General features: G+C 33.5%; 1 non-coding gene across 1 annotated transcript; it reads left to right on the top strand.

The window, feature by feature from the left end:
- The first annotated feature begins 15,231 nt into the window (after positions 1-15,231).
- Positions 15,232-15,338, top strand: LOC111730170. Its single transcript, XR_002776571.1, has one exon. It is a non-coding gene; the product is annotated as a U6 spliceosomal RNA (small nuclear RNA).
- The last annotated feature ends 355 nt before the right edge of the window (positions 15,339-15,693 follow it).

The raw sequence follows: 15,693 nt of genomic DNA, 5'->3' as shown, positions 1-15,693 counted from the left end.
TGGTAGATTGTTTGCCTCCATTTTATTTAGTTCTTTTTCTGGAGTTTTGTCCTATTCTTTCATTTAAGACATGTTTTGGTTTTTTTTTGTCTCATCATTTTGATTGCCTCCCTGTGTTTGTTTCTTTGTATTAGGTAGATCTGCTACATCTCCCAGCCTTGGCAGGGTGACCTTATATAGTAGGTGACCTATGGAACCCAGAGGCACCGTCTCCCTGGTCACCTGAGCCAAGTGCTCCAGGGGTTGTGTAGGTTGTGTGTGCCTTCCTGTTGTAGTTGAGCCTCAATTGCTGTTGGCATATCAGTAGGTGTGACTGACCTTCAGCATGACTGACTGTGTGGACTGGCCATGACTAAAGTTGATGAGCTATTGTGTAAAGGCTGACCTCACAGAGTGTGATTAACTATAACTGGGCTTGGTGCCTGCTGAGTACACTCATTGAGTGTGTCATTTGTGGAGTTAATTGGGTGGTGCTCTGGTGTGGTCTGAAGCCAGCCACCAGGCGTATTTATTCAGGAGCCTCTTGGGAGAGTATCTTGTGTAGGCCACCACTGCCTGTGCTTGGCCTGGGGACACCTAGTAGGAGCTACAATTGAAAGGATTTTCAACTGGCGGGTGCCTCTGCTAGGCTTGGAGTTGCCTGAGTGAGGCTATGCTGTTAACTGAGGCTTGCTGCCACTAACGCTCATCTTTGGGCTCCTTACCAAAAGATACATGCTCACTGAGGCCAGACACTGCTCGCTGGGGTTTGTGGACCCTTCAGAGATTTTAGGACAATTCACAGCATGGGCTGAGGCCGGCCATTTGTAGCAGCCATGAAAAGAGGTTCAAGCCTGTGCATGAGTTGGCTGTGGCAGATTCTCAGATAATCACCAGGGTAAGGGACAGTTTGATGGAGACTCAGATTTGTCGCCCACCTGCACCTATAGTCTGGGTACAGGGAAAACTCAACAAAGGAACCTGCCAGCACTTTAATCTCAGAGGCTGCACCTCTATCCCTCACTGTGAAGCCAGACAATTCAATTCCTCCCTGTATGTCCCTGGAACTTTTCCAGCTTCTGCTCATGTTCTGGAGCTCAGAGGGAGTGAGTCTAGTCTGTCAGCTAGTAAATTCATGTGTGGACACTTTAAGAGGATTGCCTGGCACTCCAGCAGTCCTCCGTCTAACCTAGCAGATGTGGGTACTCCTTTCACAGCACTGGTAATTCAGGCTGGGGAGCTTGGTATAGGGCTACAACCCCTTAGTTCTCAGGGGTGACCTCTGCAACTGAAATATCCCTCCTAATCCTTAACTGCCACATGTAGTTGTGGAACCAGCCCATTTTGCATCACTGCCCTTTGTACTAGTCTCAGAGTTAGCTTCTCATTTATATCCTTACCTATAGATGTTCTATTCAGCTGGATTTCAGGTGGTTCTCCAGGTTGATTGTTCTATATTTTTGATGTGGTCATAGGGGGAGGTGAGCACAGTGTTTATGTATTTCTCCATCTTGAGTGGAAGTCCAAAGTTTTATTGCTTTGCTCAATCTAAAATTTAATTTTGCTTGTGGAAAAAGGATAGATCTAATTTTATTTTTATTCCAAGTGGAAAACCCAATATTTTATTGATTAACTGATTTTTTCCTCACTGGCTTATAATGCCACCTCCTGCATATACTTTCCAAACATGCATATGAGAGTTTTTTCCTGAACTTTTTATTTTATTCCATCAGCCAATTGATCTAGTTGAAAACTATCCTAAATATATTTGATCATGTAATATTTCTATAATTTCAGTATAAACTTGTGAAGTGAAAAATTATGTTGGGACTTTATTATAGGAATTACGTTGAATTTCTACATTTATTTTGAGAGAACTTCCACTGAATCTTTTCTTCTCTGAATATAAAACCTAATTTAGCTCTGCATTTATTGAGGTTTTCTTTTTTTTTCTTTTGTTCTTAGTTACTTTATAGTTTGTGTTACCATACCAAATATATAATATATATATAATAACATATAAATATATATATATAATTTGCATTTGTAATTATTGGTTGCTAACATATAACCATATAATTATTTTTGCATGTGGATATTATATTTAGAAACCTTACTGAACTTATTATTTAAAATAGTTTGGAAGAGAACTACTGAATTTATTCTTCAGAAGAAAAAGCAGACCTGAATATTTCACATTACTGAAATATTTGAAATATGATGACAAGTTTTTATCTTCTAAACTTCAGTGAAAGCTGCTTGAACAAACTATTTAATGAATACCTGCTCCTACTAAACAAGCAAGATATCTGATACATTAAAGAAGTCAGAAGCTAGTCACTTCACTTTTTTTTGTTGCTTCCAGTTGCTACAATACTGTCAAATCACATAAATTCACTTAATGTATCTATGTAGATTCCCAGAATGGAATTGGTGGGATCATATTTTTAAATTCCATGCATTGGTATTACTTCTGCATGCTTGATTACTTTCTGCATATCATACAGAAAGAACATGCTGAAAAAAAGCTAAACACCATAAGTTGTCAGTGAGTACAGAGCGGCATCAGCCACAGTGGTAGGTGGAAGAAACACAAAGATGAATCTCAAGCCCACTCCCAGGGGAGCTTGCATGTTTTTTTGGCTTTTATTTGAGATTCAGCCTTGTTTCTCTCAAAATAGTCCAATAATTTTTGGTCATCACATAATTTATACTTATTTTTAAAAAATATGAGTTGCCAAGGAATATATGGGAACTCTCTATATTCTTTGAAACTTTCCTGTAAATCTAAAATTATCTGAAATAAAACTTTAATTCTAATTTATTAATACAGTTACACTTTATCTTTTCTTCCATTACATTTTCTTGAGTCAAAAAAATGAATTATAAATTAATTTAAGCTAGTAGCTTTTCTCTTATTAAAAAAATGACTTTATGTAAAAACTTAAATTTCCAAAACAAAAAAATAATTTGATCACAAAGGAAGGAATATAAAGATGAATTCAGACACATTATAAACCAGTAAAACACATATTATATATGTTTGGTTCGGTTCGGTTCGGTTCAGTTATGCTATGCTGTGCTATGCTATGCTATGCTATGCTATGCTATGCTATGCTATGCTATGCTATGCTATGCTATGCTATGCTATGCTAAGCTAAGCTATGCTATGTTATATTGGCATGTATCTAATGCATTACTCTCTTATTCCATGTGTCTCTAAGCTAAATGTACTTCTTATAACTTTCATAATAACCCTGTGCATTAAGCACTATGATTCTGTGTCCTTTATAGAGTGACTCAGAAAGTTCAGTAACTTGTTTAAAAGTGACAGAAACATAGCACAAAACAGTCTCTTTGGATTCAGAGTCCCTGTTTCACTTGGCTCTACTGCTTTTACTAATGTGATTTCCAGAAATGGAAAATTTCAGTCATTGAAACCACCTCAGTGAACAGAGAAATGCTTTCATTGTTGTTGGACTTGGTTCTTAATTTTCATGCTACCTTTATCCTTGATCCAATTTTAAGAATATGACTGGTTGGTCTGATGTGGTGTTGGAGAGTGGTTTTAAAATAAGGTGTCCTATATATAAATTGAGTGGTAGCCATATTTGTAGATCATGACCCTATAACACTGGCCCTAGTCAAACAAAATAAGGGTAGACATTTGACTCTAATTGGGCTGATCAAAATTCCTCTCCCAGAGATTTGGAACTGGGACCCTATATGTGCTAGTCAGTTTGGGGTTCTCTCTAGAAGTAAAATCTATAAGCCAGAACTATGTTTGAGTGTTTGTGCCATTTATAGTAGAAAGTGAGGAGAAAGAAAAGAATAAAGCAGCAGTGCAAATATATCTAAAAATATCTTAGAAGATATATGTAGAGAGGGCAAGAGACAAAGAAAGGATGAGGGAATGGAGAGAGAGAGAGAGACCTGTCTAATGTCCTAGGTTATCTGTAGCTCTTAAATATTTGAATCTAATCTTACAGGATTCTTCTCCACTGTCTCTTTTCAATGCCATGATATACCTCAGCCATATTCCAGTGGCACCAACCTGGTATTGGCTTCTGGATACATTGCATGTTTAAAGTGGCTCTTTTCTCTAAAAGGTAACATGTGGTGGCTTCTAAGAGGACTATTTGTTGACACAGTCCACTAACATGGAAGATGGCCTGCTATACCCTTCACTTTGGTTCTTGGTTCTCCACTGTCCATACCCACTCACCCAATCAGACTTCTCTGTTGAAGTCCCATCACTTCTCCTAGATGGGGCCATCTCTTTTAAGAAGGTGCCAGGCTGTTTTTTTCCTCACACACCTGGCCCATATCTGGTCAGAGGAAACTTGTGCCTTTCACCTTAGGTAGATGAGTGTTTATTTCCCAACCACAGCCCTCTATTGTCCTATGCTGCTGGAGGCAACCTTGAATTCTCTCTGGGGAGTTTTCTCAAAGGTTCTCTCATTAGGACTGAGGTTAGGAAAAGCACTTTTCTCCATGGGAGGGGGCAGAAATCACAGCATCAGAAGGGTGTTGAGCTAAGGATCACAAAATTAGTTACTGGCCACCTCCTTTCCAGGTTATGGTTAAAAGATCAGCCCTTTACTTTGGAACGTAAAAGTGGAAGGCAACAATTGCCTGAGGTTAAGACTAAGAACAGATTTTCATTTCTACAAATATAATATACATATATGTACTATGCATAGTATTTTCTAAGTTTCATCTGCTTATTCAGAACTAAGGGTCATTATTTATCCAAAATATACTTAATGAACAGGGTCATTTGGAAATCTCTCAAAACTCATAATAATCTGAGTGTTTAAAAGATTGATTCATTCTTTGATTTTATTTCTGTCATTTGGCCTAATATTTCTTTAAGGTTAAAATTAATAATACTTAACACCAAATCCTTCTTTTTGCTTATTTCTTAGCATTTGAAACATGATTTCAGATAAATGATTTCATTTTATCTTTATAGTAGTCTTTTAAGGCTGACGTTATTACAGAAGATAAGAGACATTGAATCCATTACACAGATCCAATGCTCCTTATTTTATACTGCTGCTACATTTTAAGCAAATGCATAAATACAGTTAAAATAGCAACAACAATGACACAGGGATCCTCACTTGAAGAAAAAATTTTAATTACTAGTCATGTTTGTAGTGGAGTGAGTTATTACCAACAGTCTCATCTAAGTCTCAAGTGTTGTGGTTAGTGTGAGTCAGCCAGGAGCAGAATAAATTAAATGACCCTCTTTATGCCAATGTCTCAGGCTTCCTGGTGAGGTAGAAGTTGAGGTAAGGAGAATATATGAATTTTCTCTCTTGAGACCTCAAACCAAAAGCAACCCTATGTTATAAAGATTTCTGTTCTGTAGGTCTATAAAGTTATGAAGACCATGCCAAGCTCGAAGTCATGTAAATAAAATACAAAATGTGGGCACATCAATTTCCCTGCATTACACTCCCATGGCTTTCCACTTGAGCAGCAAATTCCCACCCATCTCCAGGTTTGATTCCACCGGAATGAAAGTGCTGACAACACACAATCGGCGTCTACTATCGTCCCATCACTTTCAGCTGAAGTTCCCCACCCAATTTCTGTTTTGCATTAAGGTTAACAAATATATTAAAAATTAAAGTAATCTTTTCCACTTTGTCTTCTCCCTTGTTCTAAATTCCCTTCCCAATTTCAAGGCACGGTAGATATATACATAATTCATTATGGAATAGATTTTCTTTCTCCTTTTGCTATACTTTTTCTATTTACAACTTCTTAGCACCTTCCAGCTTTGAAATTTCCTGCCTATTCCCACCCTCATCCACATCACACAACAGTGTATTTTGTAAGTTCTTCCAAGTAAGCTGATAAAGCTTATTCTTTTATTGTCTGTATAATATTCTATTTTACTGATATTACAAAATTTATTTAATGCTACCATTCATTAGTTTATACTATTTCCAAGACTTTTGTCATTATAAACATCTGTAATCAACATCTTTGTCTCATATCATTTTCCATACTACGTTTTCATGCTTACAATTTCTATGGGATAAATTCCCAGCAGTCAATGCTGAGTCAAGGGCATGTCTATTTTCAATTTTTAATAGATATTATCAATTGCTTTTCAAAATGTTCTGAAACAATGTACATTTTCAACTATAATGAATGAAAATCTCCTGTTCTCGCACACCCGTGCAGTAGCAGGTATTATCACTCACTAATTTTTATAATGGCGTAGTTATAAATGACATCTAGTTATTATCTTAATTTGTAATTTCCCTATGAGAGAGGTGAATATTCTCATATGTTTATTGGATTTATAACTTGAATTATTTGCTTTATTTGAATTTACTCTTCTATGAAGTGTCTAATCACACTTTGTCCATTTTTAATTTGAGTGTCTATTTATTATTAATATAAAAACTCATGAGAAATAAAAAAATTATTTAAAACTGAAAAGTACATAAATGAATAAAAAGCTGCTCATAATATGGAGATTAACCTTTAATCTGTCATCTACACCGCAAACACTATCCCTATTTAACATAATTTATAGAATAACTATATCCTTTCTATTAAATTATAAAAATTTTATTTGTTTTTCACTAAAACATGTTCTCTCTTTGGCAGTATACACTCATGTGTCATATAATGATGTTTAGGTCAACAATATACTGCATATATGACATCATTTCATAAAATTTTAATGAATTATGAGCAAAAAGTTTGTGACATTGAAAGAAAAGGCTAGATTGGACTAAAATGAATTTACTGCTTGCTCTGGTTTAAACAGACAGAGGTTCACCATGCTTTGTACCCACCCTATGCCTACCTGCAGCTGGGAGCCTCAAGTTGGCCAAGGAGCAGAAAGAGTGGGCTAGGGAGGAGGGAAGCTCTGGAGCCCACCCCCAACCCATACCTGCCTCTGCACACACATGCACACACCCACACACACACATGAACATAAAGTCACTTCCTTTTCTTCCATTTATCTTATCTCACCTTCCATTTATCTCTCTTTCCTTCCAATCCCATTCCTCTCTCTCTCTCCCTACTCCTCTCTTCCTCTCTCTGGCCCCCACCCCTTCTCTCAAGCTTCATCTTTCTGGGTCTCTCAATCTCCGCTCTCCCTTTCCTTCTCTTTTTGCCCTTTCTCCCTTCCTCCCTCCTTCCTCCTGATATCTACTCTCCTTCTGAGGATGCCTCCCTTCACAGGCCTTCCCCTGTCTCCTAAACATGCACAAGCACACACACACACACACACACACACACACACACACACACACACGTTTTCTTTTACACTGTACTTTTACTGTAACTTTTCTATGTTTAGATACACATATACTTACAATTGTGTTACAATTGCCTACAGTATTCAGTATAATAACATGTTGTGCAGGTTTGTAGCCCAGGAGCAATAGGTCATACCATATGGCTTAGGTGTGTAGCAGGCTATATCATCTAGGTTTGTGTAAGTACACTCTATGATGATTGCACAACGATGAAATTGCCTAATGACACATTTCTTGAACATATGCCTGTCGTTAAGCAGTGCATGACTGTATCTTAAATATTTATTTATTTAATCAACAGGAGCTCATTTTTTGAATAGGGTGTGAGATGAAAAGTTAGTTTCTTTGGTAAAGCATTAATTTCTTACCAACATTTACTAAATTATTTTTTCTGTCCCCACTGATCTGTAATAATGCTTTAATTATATTCAAAATTCTTATGTATTTCAGAGCCTATGTATGGACTGTTATGATCCAATGAGTCAGCTATTTTTATAACAAATTTTAATTATTTGAAATTTAAGATAAATTCTTGCTTTCCTCTTCCATTCCATGTTTTAAAAATATATAGAAAATTCTACCATGTTAATTCAGATAAATTTTGAAATAACTAGTTCAAATTTCACAATTTTAATTAGAATGGCATTACTCAGGTAAGTACCCTAATTTAGAGGCTATGGACATCTTTAGTCTTTACGAATAAAGGTAATCTATTTAGACGAGGCTGTGTTCGTGTCACAAGTTATTTAGTTGTCTTTATATTTCTTATTAGAACTATTCTTACATATTTTATATTATTGGGTGTTTAGAGAATGAAATATCCTCACTTTTAAAGTATGTTTATTATACTTTATGTTTCAGAGAAATTTTAAAGGTAAAGGGATCAATGACTCTGTCTATAATGCTGTAGAAGGAAATATTACTCAGAAGAGTTTGAGAAGGTTTCAAAAATTAATTCCTTTAAAATCATAATAACTGAACCCAATGAGACATCTATTTGAATAGGGCACTGGTTAGCAGCTTCCAGTGTATTCTCCCTTGATGTCTCTCCAAAATATCCATAAAAACTAAGACAGGCAATTGACCTAATGTTAGATTCTAAGAGGGAATGACACTAAATATATGCCAGATGACACAAGGTTGAGAAAGAGATAATCAAGGCTTATCTCATGAAATATCTTGGCTTTGCTCAATGAAACCAAAACACCTGGCTCAGTCAGAGTAGAGGGATCTTCGTGAATACCTCAGAGAGTCCAGAAAGGCCATACTACAGGATAAAGGACTATGCCCCAGGACTAAAATAAATACTGAGGTGAGAGTGAGGTGAGAGTGAGGTGAGGTTCCCAGGGTGCAAACTCGCATGAGTCTGAGAGTAAATGTCTCCTCTAATATTGTGTTCTGGGCAACTCACTTGCCTCATCCTAATTTTGGACCTGCAGAGAGGACTTTAACATAACTGTTATTAATATGCTAAAAAAGAAAACACAAACAAAGATGGATAAAATTCTTGAAAACGATATTTTAATACAGAATTAAAATTCTCCAAAAGAACCAAATTGACATTTGAATATTGAAGTATCTAAAATTAATAAAAACCAATGGATAAATTAACAAGTGGATGGACAGAGAAGAATTCATAATTAGTGAATTCAAAGATAGATCAATAGAAAATAGCTAAATGAAAATAATAGAGCAAGAAAAAAGAAGAAGCAACCATAGAAACAGAAGATAAAAGCCATATGGGGACATAGTCAAAGATTTAACATAATTATAATTGGAGTACCAAAAAAGAAGAGAGAGAGAATGAAGAATTAAAATAGAACTAAAAAAGGATGATACGTAGAAAATCTCTTAGAAATTAAAACACACACACTTATAAATGACCCATCAGCCAAAGAATCAATTTTAATGGAAATTAGGAATTATTCTGAAATATTATGAAAATATACTTCAGAAATTAGAAAGGATTTATAGGTTTAAATGCATATACTAGAAGAAAGTCTTAAAATTAATGATTTACGCATTTAATCCAAGAAGCTGGACAAGAAATCAAATTAAACCCAAAGAAAGTACAAGAAAAGGAATAATAAAATTAAGAATGGAAACAAATGAAATAGAAAACAGATATATAATACAGAAAATTAATCAGGCCAAAAGTTGGTTCTTTGAAAAAAATTTAATAGATTTGATAAATAATTAGTAAGACTGTTTAAGAAAAAAAAAGAGAGAGAAAACAAAAATTATCGATATCATGCATGAAAAAAAATTATTGTAGATCTTATAATTTTTAAAGGATGATGCAAGGATACTATAAACAACTTTATGCCAATAGAGTTGAAAATTTAGATGAGATGAACAAATTCCTTTGGAAAATATCTTAAATCCTTGTAAAATGAGTCAAATACCTTCCCACAAACAAAACACCTGGACCAAATGGATTTACTAGTGAATTCTTCATACACTTAAATTAAAAAAATTAATCTTATATAAATTCTTTCTGAGACTAAAAGGAAAACACCTTTTAGTTATTTTATAAAACCAATATAATCTTGATACTACAACCGCATAAAGACATAACAACAAAGGAAAACAAAAGCCAATGATTTCTCTCATGAACATAAAGGCAAAAATCCTAAACAAAATATTAGCAAGTAAAATTTGGCAATATAAAATATAGTAGTACAACAATCTTTATTCTCAGATATCATGATTGGACCATTATAATCAATAAGTGAATTTAACAGAATTTCTGAATAAAAGGTCAGCACAAAACAATATTATTTTTATATATTATAAACAACAGTAATAAAAATTAGACAATAAAATAAAGTGGAATTTATAATAGTATGAAAAATATAAATGTCTAGAAATAAATCACCTGATGCAAGAGACCTTTACACTGAAAACTGGAAAACAGTGCTGACGTTAAAGATGATCTAAGTAAATGGTGTAATAGTTAACTAGTTCTGTGTACAAAATTACCTCAAACTTTTGATTTAAAAGTCATTTTTATTATTTCACATATTTATTATTTCACATATTTATTATTTCACAGTTTCCATGGGTCAAAAGTTTGGATACAGCTTAGCTAGGTTCGCTGCCTCAGTGTCTCATAAGGTTGCAATCAAGATGATAATGGGCAGCATTTTCATCTGCAGATTTGTCTGGAGAAGAATTCGCTCCTGTACTCATTTAAGTTGTTAGTAGAATTCATTTCTTTGTGGCTATAGAAGTGCGAGTTTCTTTGCTGGCTGTCTGCTGTCTGCTCAACTCCTAGAGGCTGTCTGCAGTTTCTTGCCATGTGGTCCTCTTTGCAGGCAGTTTACAAGATGGTAGTTTGCTTCTTCAAGGTCATCAGGAGAGCAAGAGTAAATCTGATAGCAAGTCTTATGTAACATAATGTAATCACCTTAGTGATAGCTCATCATCTGTGTCATATGCTGTTGGTTATAAGCAAGTCTTAGGTCCCACCCACACTGAAAAAGAGATTATAGAAAAGAATGAACCCTAGGAGGTGGATTCCTGGGAGTCATAATGGTGAAATATACCATATCTATGGATTGGAAGACTCAATATCATTAATAGAGGCAATTTTCCTAAAATTAATCTATACATTGAAACCATCACAATCAAAATCTCAGCAGATTTTTTTTTCTGTAAATAGATTCCTATATTTCAAAATTCTAAAGTTATAGGGAAATGCAATGATCCTTGAAGAGCCAAGGCAATCTTGAAGAAAACAAAGGGGACTTTCACTATCAGATTACAAGATTTACTAAAAGCTATACTAATTTAAATACAATGACAATGGCAAAAAGAGAGACAAATATTCCAATGGAACAGAATAGATTCATTCAGAAACAGACTCACACAATATATACTAGTACTATATACTAGTACTTGATATATAATAAAGGCACTACCGCAATTCAGTGGAGAAAGGATGATATTCTCAAAAACAGTACTAAAGCAATTGTGTATCCATATTTAAAAAAAAAATGATCCTGACTCCCTCCCTCACATCATACTAAAAAAATTAATTCATGGTGGATCATAGGTCTAGATCTTATCAAAGAAAATATAGAATAACATCTTGATGACTTTAGAGGTAGCAAAGATATAATAAACAGATACCAAAAAATTCCAAAGAACTAAACATAATAGAAAAAATATTTTTTACTTTAATTATGAACTTAATGTCTCTTGAAAAATGTCATTAAGAATGTGAATAGGCAAATCAAAGACTAAGAGAAGATAATCACAATCCATATATCTGTCAAAGAACTCATATACAGATTATATAAAGAATTTCTACAATCAAAAAAAAAAAGATAGGTACCTGTTTATTAAAAATGGAGAAGAGCTTGAATATGCACCTCACAATGGTGGGTATTTAAATGAATAATAGGCATATTCAAAGGCCCTCAACCTCATTAGTCATTAGAGGAATGCAAATTAAAATCACAATATGATACTACTAATATCCACCAGAATATCTAAAATTAAAAGAGTGAAAATGCCAAATATTGCTGAGGAAGTAGAGTAATTGGAACTGTCATGCAAAGCAGGGGAAAGTGTAACTTTGTTCAAACACTTTGGAAAACTATTTGGCACTCTAATAATATTCACATGTGCCTATACTATGGCTCTAAAATTCCACTCCTAGGTATAAATTCAAAAGAATCATATGTGTCCTAAAAAAGGAATATGCAAGAATGGCCATAGCAACTTTTTCATAATAGCCCAAAATTGGAAAAAAGAACTGCAATGTCAACTGGAGAAAGAATAAACATATTGTGCTATATGCATGCAATGGAATACTACACAACAATCAAGAAAATAAACTGATATACACAACACATATGAATCCCCAAAACATTTTGTTAATTAAAAGAAGCCAGACACAAAGAGTATATATTATATACTTACAATTACATAATGTTCAAGAACCATAAAAATAATCTGTGGGATTTGACCTTAGTGGTTACCAGAATAGTGGTTGAGGATTTTTTTCCCTAGAAAAGAGCGCAAGGGAAATCTCCGGAGTGAGCCAAGTATCTATATCTTGATCTTTGTGAGGATTACACAGTTGCATACATGTGTAAAAATTCATCAAGTTGTATACTTATGATTTTTGCACTTTTATATGAGTTATATCTCAAAAAATAGAAAAAGCAAAAAATAAAATGCATTCTATACTCTAATTTCTTACTCTATTTTTAATAATGTAAAAATAATTGTGATTAACTTAAGACAATATATAGAACTCTGCTCAGCAGACACATATACAAAGAAAGGTTTAATCTTATCCTAATAGTGTAGTTAATGATGTACATTTATAAGTTTTAAGTAAAGCAATACTTTGTGGTATTAAAAAACAAACAATTTTTCTATCCCTAGGTTATGAATATATTTTCTTATAACAACTTCTATTAATATTTTAGTTTTATCTTTACTTTCAGGTCTTTTATCCATATGGAGGCTACATTTGTTCACCATTTTAGGTTAGGATCTAGTTTTTTTTTCTTTTTATAGTGATTACCTTCTTTGTTCTTTGAAATAATTTTCTTTTTATTATACATTAATTTCCATTTATACATGGATCCGAGTTTTCAATTATTTTCTCTTGCTATTCTGTGGCTTTGCGATATGCCTTAGTACCAAGCAGAGTATATTCCCTTCTCACAGTTATCTCCTACTTCAAGTTAACTATACATAGATCTTTATATTTCAATAAACATTTAGAATAAATCGAGTTCATTATAAAACTTCAAGCCAGAATTTTGACTGAGATTGCATGGGATTATGTTTATTATGTCAACTCATAGTTTTCATTTGGTTCTTTTTATGACTTCTTTCTGCTTCATATTAATACTATCCCTCTTCCTTATCCTTGGAGGTATTATTACATTTATTTTAAATTTGTTGCTCATCTGCTCGAATAATATTTTTTGCAATGCTTTTCACTCTTGATTTTTTTAAGTTATGTTCTTTTCTTATCTGATTTTTGGCCTGTAACTTTAAGTTTCCCTAGGAATATCGCCTACTTTGTTCTGTAATGTGCTTAGGGTAAGGATCAAAGCACAAACTCTAGCTCTCATTCTACTAAATAGTTTAGGGAGAGTTAAGAGCTGAACCCACAGAACTCCATTGATCATCACCTCTTTACTGCCACTCCACTCATCAACTTCTGGGCCAAGAAGCCATCTATAAACTCATGCAAAGAAACAACAATCCACCAGTTCTAGGATTTGGTAGGGGTGTTGGGGGAGATGGGGAAAGGTGGAAGTCAAGGTCCTGGGCTTATTGCCCCATTTGGTTTCCTCAGCTCTGCAGAGTTTTTATGAAGTTCTGATATTTCCCTCTCAATATGGGGTGTCCTATGGCAATAGAACCTGTGACAATCTTCCAGTTCAATGAGACAAGCAAGAGCAAAATGTAAAATCCTCTTGATTGACATGTGGTTTACATGTGTATACATTTGTCACACTCAATTGTACTCTTGAGATCTCTGCAGTCCATTGTATGAACAAAAGATCTAGAAAAGAACATCTATTATCATCATGTTTATTTTACTGTTATTGAACACTGATCTGAAAAGGCTAGCTATTAAAATAAATTATAAAACTAAATATTAGAAAGATATAATATTATATTTGCTAGCTCTTGTTATATGTCCTCTGGAATCCCCAAAACCTCATTGAAAAAAAATATTAGAACTACTGAGAGTTTAGTAAGATTGCCAGTTAATCAATAAACCCACACTAACTGTAACCAGGGTCACGATTCAAATACTTACAGCATTTTCACCTAATGAAAATGGATGAAAGAAAATAAACGGTTAAGATAATAATATAAATGTTTTATTTTATTAAATTTTGAGTTATAAAAGTGATATAAACATCTGATACTGAAGATAATATTTTAAATTTGAAGTAGAAAAAAATACAAATTGATAAAACAGAATAATTTATTTTATAATTTTATTCTCACTTAGTGTTCATGATTTAAATTGAAATAAAATGACATGTTTTGTATTAAGATCACAATATCAAGTGTTATATTTCCATTGTAATGTGCAGAACAGAATTCAACTTTGAATCCCTGAACTGGGAGCAATATTTAGTTTTATGTCATCTCGTATTTCATGAAAGAAAACAGCTGCTCACAAATTTAGGAAATTCCTAACCTAACATAATATTTGTATAATGATTTTTCAATCTAATGTAATCACATCCTGGATACTTATAGAATTATGAAATTCTGGTATAATAATGTAAGCATGTATTTTAGTATTGTACTGAGCTCCGTATAAAAAATATTATCTTATTAATTATAAAAAATTGCCAATAAAAGAGCATTGAAATACTATTTTTTAACTAAAAGTTTGGGAAAATAGTCCCATTTCTAATAGAAGTAGAAATGTACATATAAACTGAAACTGGTAAAAGCCTTTTGGAGAGCAGTTCCAAATATATATATATGGGTTGTGTATATGTAAGTGTGGGTTAGGTATGTGCATATGTGCATACAGATACATTATTAATATTTTTATTCACTTGTATCCAGCAATTCCTCCTATGGGATTATATCATGTGTCCAAATCATGATAATTTCATTGTAGAAAAAAATAAACGCCGCAAAAATAAACCACCCAGAATTTACTTGACACAACAGAAGAGAACTTATTTTGCAGAGTCAGAACCTAAGAGAAATATGTGCGGTCATGTGTGAAACAGACCGGCAATGGGGAGACCTCTAGAACACAGGAAGCTCTCATTCCATCCTTTGCTTTACCTGAGGGCCCCGAGGAGCAAACTCTTTAAGAAGGGGATGAGGGAAGAGTCTCTAGGAAAAGTGATATAGTGGAAATGAGAAGCTTTTGTAGTAGGCTAAAGAAATAATCATGAATTATGAAAAGATATATCTAAATTTTTTTATAAAAATGATATATGTTGTGCTTGCTTTGGTAGCACATACACTAAAATTGGAACGATACAGAGAAAATTAGCACAGCCTCTGCACAAGGATGACATGAAAAATTGTGAAGCATTCCATATTGTGAACGCACAATACAACATATTGTTGAATTTTAACTTGAAACTTATTGGATTTTGTTAATAAATGTCACCCCAATAATTTTTAATAATAATAATAAATAAATAATGAAAAAATAATATGTGTCATTCAATGTTTAAATTATAATAATCTCACATAATGACAAAACATGCAGCCATTTAAATTGTTAGAGAAGAATATTTAATAAAATGAAGAATCATTTATTACATAATCTCTATTATTATGAGAAAAATATAATTTTTAGAGGGTAAATGTGCTATGAATTAAATTCACATTTAAATTATAAATATATCCTGCAAATGACCTGGTTTCACCAGCATGTGACTAAAAATTAAGGTGA

Source organism: Pteropus vampyrus, unplaced genomic scaffold (genome assembly GCF_000151845.1).
Source record: "Pteropus vampyrus isolate Shadow unplaced genomic scaffold, Pvam_2.0 Scaffold302, whole genome shotgun sequence".
NCBI lineage: Eukaryota > Metazoa > Chordata > Mammalia > Chiroptera > Pteropodidae > Pteropus > Pteropus vampyrus.
This window is presented reverse-complemented; position numbering and strand designations above follow the sequence as displayed.